This window comes from Cryptomeria japonica, chromosome 10 (assembly GCF_030272615.1).
Source record: "Cryptomeria japonica chromosome 10, Sugi_1.0, whole genome shotgun sequence".
Classification (NCBI taxonomy): Eukaryota; Viridiplantae; Streptophyta; class Pinopsida; order Cupressales; family Cupressaceae; genus Cryptomeria; species Cryptomeria japonica.
This window is the reverse complement of record NC_081414.1, coordinates 231,107,681-231,113,493: the sequence shown is the minus strand read 5'-3', so window position 1 is coordinate 231,113,493 and position 5,813 is coordinate 231,107,681.

Sequence of the window (5,813 nt, the reverse complement as noted above, 5' to 3'; positions counted from 1 at the left end):
TACAAAAGACTTCATCAAATCATAGACCCTTGAACATTAACAAAATAAATGACTAATAAACCTGTCTAAACCTTCTCAAATTCTAACAAAGCCATAACATTTTTAGTTATAAGCCTTTCCCCAATGCATCCCTTCCCAACTAGTTTAGATTATCAAGAATATGTCTTCCCTTAAGAAAGCTAGATTGAGAAAAATAAATAACATCAGGTTGCTCCTTATGTATCTTCACAACTAAAAGTTTAGCAAAATAAAATTGAAAGGAAAGATTTAATAAGGTAATAGGATTCAAGTTTTAATTTCAGTAAGTTTAGCCCCTTTGGAAAGAAGCTTTATAATGCCTTCTTCCCAAGGTAGAACCATGATAGCTTCATTATAGACTTCTAGCATAACATTATTAATCTAATTACTATTAGCTTTATAGAACTCGACAAAAACTCCATTACATATAGGACATCCATGTGAATTGTCCATTGTTTATATGAAAAATGCTTTTAAAAAACCCATTTATAGAGAGACATTTATCTGAGGAAAAATAACTATTATGACTAATTTTTCTTGGAACAACCTTAGCCACAATATTCCTAGCATTATCAACAACATTATCTTCACTTTTAGTAAAAAGTTTACCATAGAAAATGAGAAAGCACACCTAATATCACAATCATCTTTCAACAAAACAAATCCACATCAATGGTATAAATTCTATTTAACTTTTAAAAAATTGAAGAAAAATTTAGGCCTCTCCCCAAATGCAACCACATAAGCCTAGATCTTAACCTAGTCATTGTAATCTTGTAAAACTACTTACATTTTAAATACTTTTTTGAATCCATTACCTCATTTAGCAACACAACATAAGAAATCCTACATTGAAGTATGCTTTCCACATTAACCAATTTCTTTTGAAACCTCTTAACTCCATTAGCTCTAGCCTTGTCTTTGTATTTACAAAAAAATATTAAGAAAGAACCAATGGCCTCAACAATTTTACCACATCTACTAACATTAGAACCCACATAAAACTTACCAAACTGTAATACCCAATGATCAAACAAAGCATTCATATAAGATGAGTATTTCAAATGAGAAATACTTATACAATTTTTTCAAAACATGGGGCAACTTAGGAGCATGTGATACAGGCAAAATCTCAATTTAGATAGGATGAAAATTAGAAAAAGTAGCAAGAAGAACATGGACTACATTATTATCTTGAATGCAATGGATACGAAGAAAAAAATTATCCACTATAAACGTAAAATAAGTTTTTCCTTTTTCCTTTTCAACTTATCCCCAAAAAATTCATTACCCTTCTACTCAAATTTATAGCCGCCAATTTTATCCAAATTTATTTTAACTATGTTAAAATCTCCACCTACAATCCAAGACATACTATTATTCATATTAATAGCCAATCTTCCCCTTCATTTTTGGGAACAGACCTGGTATGAAGCCATTGGCAACTCCATTGGTCATTTCTTGATGGTGGATGATAATATATCCTCTATGAGCCACTCCACCTTCACCTGCATCTTGGTTGACATCGATTTTGCTTCGCCTCTCCTAGGAGAATTGGTTCTTATGGTTGGGGATAGGCCTTGGACGCAACCGCTTGATTTTGAAGGTCTCCCTTTTCGCTATCGGAAGTACTTCTCTACTAGACATTTGGCTTTGGATTGTTCTACCTCCCAACTTAAGGGTATTGCGACCTAATGAAAGGATGCTACATTATATCATCTAACTATCTATGCTTCGACTGAGATTTTGAATGGCTCAGGTGAGGTATATCGAGATGCGGTGCCTACTGATCCTACCGACGTTCCATCTACTTATGCGACTTTGTAGCCCTGTTCTACGACTGAACCTGTTGCTAATTCACTGCAACCTTCAAAAGCCACCAAAGATGGCCTTGTTGCAGTACCTGCTCATTCTTTTGCGTCTCCTCTACAGCCTGTTGATATTTCTATTGGTCACATTCCTACTGACCCTCTTTCGAACAATATCTCCCTTGATGATCCTAATGATTGTATTGCCTGGATGGTAGTTTTTCGTAGGCAAAAGGGGAGGTCCTCCTCCCTTCTCCTAACCTCCCCCAATCAAGGCTAACATGTTTCTTTGTCCTCCTTCATTCAGGTCTATTTTGTTTTTGGTCTTGCAGGCCCCTTGTTTGCCTGTCTAATAGGTTTTTGTTGTTTTTGTGTTCTTGATAGTCTTTGACCATGTTAAAGGAAAACCTCAAAGAGGAATAACACAAAAACAACAAAAACCTCAAATATTAGCTTTCTCACTTCAATAACACCACAAATTTATACATGGAAAACCTCAAAGAGGAATAACCACTGTGGGATTTGTGACCCACAATATCTATCCACTGGCCAGTTGAATAAATATTACATGAGAGGGGCTTGCACATATAGGAAGGCACACTACCTAGAGCACACTGTTCATCACAAAGGAGCCTCACTAACTACATGTACAAAATACCAAATTACAATAAAAATCTGAACTCTGAGTGTGCATCTGATATACTGGATGAGTTCTGGTTTAAGCACAGATTGTACCGTCGGTTAACACTATCACCTTCCTATATCGGTATCAATTTGCTTCTCAATCTTCTTGACAAACAACCAAAACCGACTACATATCATAACATTCGCATATTGTCAATCAAGATCTTGCTCATACAATCTCACATTACCTATATCCCAAAATGACCTAACCGGATTGACTTATATACCCTTACATACATGAATTCCTTATGTCGGCTTACAATCATATAACTACATGTCGACCTAGAAAAAAATGTGAACATTAATCTTTATGACTATTACCACTTGACCTTTTACCGAATCTTTCTTCTATATCGGCCTCCAAATATCGGTTCCTAGTTTGTCTATTTTCCTTGCTCTTCAATATGTCGGTTTCCTTAAATGTCGGATGTCAATCCTTGAATATTGATGAATACCGGATAAGTATCCAACCCAAAATGATGTGTGTTGTCATCAATGACAACACCATGATCCCGAATGAGTGTCAATTGCCAACAATCTCCCCCTTTGGCATTGATGGAAACACTCATGTGAAAAATGAATCATTGAACTATTGTTTCGGTTCTTGTCCAAAATCTTCCCAAAAACTAATCTCAGAAAGATGCTCCCTCTAAGCTATACATTACTTCTTATGTCCCTTAGATTAACATTTTTCACATCCAACCTCTCCCCCTTTGACAACAATGCCAAAGACGGGGAAAATAATAAATAAATGAATGAATCAAAATTTGTGTTTACCGGATCTAGATGTACTTGAATATATGAGAGTAAGCACTCTTCAAAAATTCCAAGTGTCCCAGCCAGTTTTCAATGTTCCCAAAATTGATACAAACTTAAGAATGTAGGCATGCAATTCTTCTTCTATTAATGTGTCTGATGTGGACTTACTCATCTACTCCATACATTCCCTTTTGTGAAGTAATAAAGTGTTTAGCCGAGGACTGACCAAACCTCTCAATTCTTTGGCCCACCAGATTAATCTATCCTTATCCTTCTCCAAAGCTGAAATTTTTTTATTCTGAAAGCAAAATTTGACCATCAACAATGTTGATCAAGGACTTAGTACCATCAAAATTATTTACAAGTTGCTCTATCCTATCCTAAATCATTTATAGCATCCTGGATCTGCTTACCTATAGGGATATCAAAGGCCCATTGCCTTTTGTCAGATCCCAAGACCTCATTAAGAAAGAATAGCATTAAACACACAATGAGATTGCCATACCAAAATATAGCCTTCTTTTCCCTTTTTATCTTTCCAAGATTAACAATCAATTCATCACGCATCCATTCACATAGATCATAATTTTCATCTTCTTTCACCATTTGATATGCACAATGTATGCAAGTGCTAGAAACTGAGTTTAATCGGTTGGACTGTGTTACCTTGTAACCAATTATCATGCTTGCAAATTGCACGTCCAACTCCTTGATGGTGTTGATCCTCATAGATCGGCTATCATATGTAGCACTGGTTAACCTATTGATCTCAGTGTTGGATATCTTTTTCTTCTCCGGCTTCATTCTAGTCTAGAGGAAATAGGTTATTGCCCGAATGGCCTCCTTAGTTATCTTATATGGACGGTCCAACCACATGAATTCCCCATTAATTCTATTGAGCACATATCGGATAATCTCCTCATCAAACTTGGAAAATTCTAATATATTGGTAAACCCTTTGTTCTTCAGATGTTCAAATTCTATATTGATTACTCTGTTTTGGTCCAGCATCTTGGATGCAAATAGATTTATGATTTTTGATGAGCCTAAATCCTCCAAGGTACAATGAATGTACACCCTGACATCCTCAGCATATAAGACTTCATCAGGAACCCTAGAAAATACTCCAATTGAAGCATCAACCTTAGCAATTTGAGGGTTTTTCTTAAATACTTGGCAAGCACGATCCTTAACATCAATGACAGTAGGGGAAGCAATGTTTGTCAGGGCAGGAGCGGATGCAGATTCCATTGAAAATGAAAAAAGATAGCTTAGAAACCCAAAACCTTAAAAACTTCACTAGTGAAAAACTCTTGAAAATTCGCTCCGAATGCACCTGAATTCGCTTGGAAATGCTTAGGATCACTCTGAATCACCTTTAACTCGCTTTGAATGCTTGGTGATAATAAATGAGTCACTTTTGCCTTTTAACCTGCAAAACCCTAATTCCTCATTGACATAAATGTTTGCCGACATATCATACCAGATCCAAGATCCATCATATCTACACCGATAAACCTTCAAACTGACTTCTCCAATGTCCGAAACAAGTTTTCAGACCATAATAGGGGGTCATGCAAGATTTATTATCGATTTTCCTCCCCCTAAGGCTAATGCCTTGGTTACTAGATGCATTTCATGTTGCCAATGCAGGAATACCTTGTTCTGTCGAATGAACATTTGGGGTATTTGATTTTGTCTGTTGATCTGTAGACTTTCTAACCCAGTTCTTTGCATGAGCTTTCCAGATTTCATCAACCTTTTTCTTCCCTTTGTCATTGGTTTTTTCATTGCTTGCTGGTACGTTCTTGCTTCTGCAAAATTTAGCAATGTGTCCTATCTTGTTGCATGCATAGCAAGTGACATTGTTCTTTTGAATTGTTTTATTGTAACCTTGATCATTCCTTGACCTACATTGATTAGCCACATGTCCAAACTTTCCACACGCATGACATTTTACTTTCATTCTACAATCTATCCTCATATGACCATACTTTTTGGAATTGGAATACTGATTGATAAATGAATTGTTGTTTTGATTGACTCTATTTCTGAATTGACTTGCCATATGACCAAACTTATTGTAAACAAAGAATCTACCATTGAATTTATGCGCATTGGGTTGTCGTACCATTGACTTTTGATTCTGGTTGACCGATGGATTCTTCTGATTGTTCTCCTGACCGGATGCATCATCTTGATTTGTTGTACCAGAGCTTTCTCCAAGCTCAAATCCAAGACCTCTATTGTCTCCACTGTGCCTTTGATTCTTCAATAATTCATCAAAATTTACATAACTGACCTTATGATGATATGATGAAAGAATAAGGTATGATCAACTATTGAGAGGGGGTGACTCGGTAGATAGAAAATTGATATAAACTTTCACCAAACTCAAAATCAACCTCTCAAAGTAAACGTTATACTAACAAGTTAAACCACTGAACTCCAAATGCAATATCACTATTAAGTTTAACCAATTGACTGTTATCACAAACTAACAGTAAAACAACTTGAAACTCACAAACATCTAAATAGGTTACT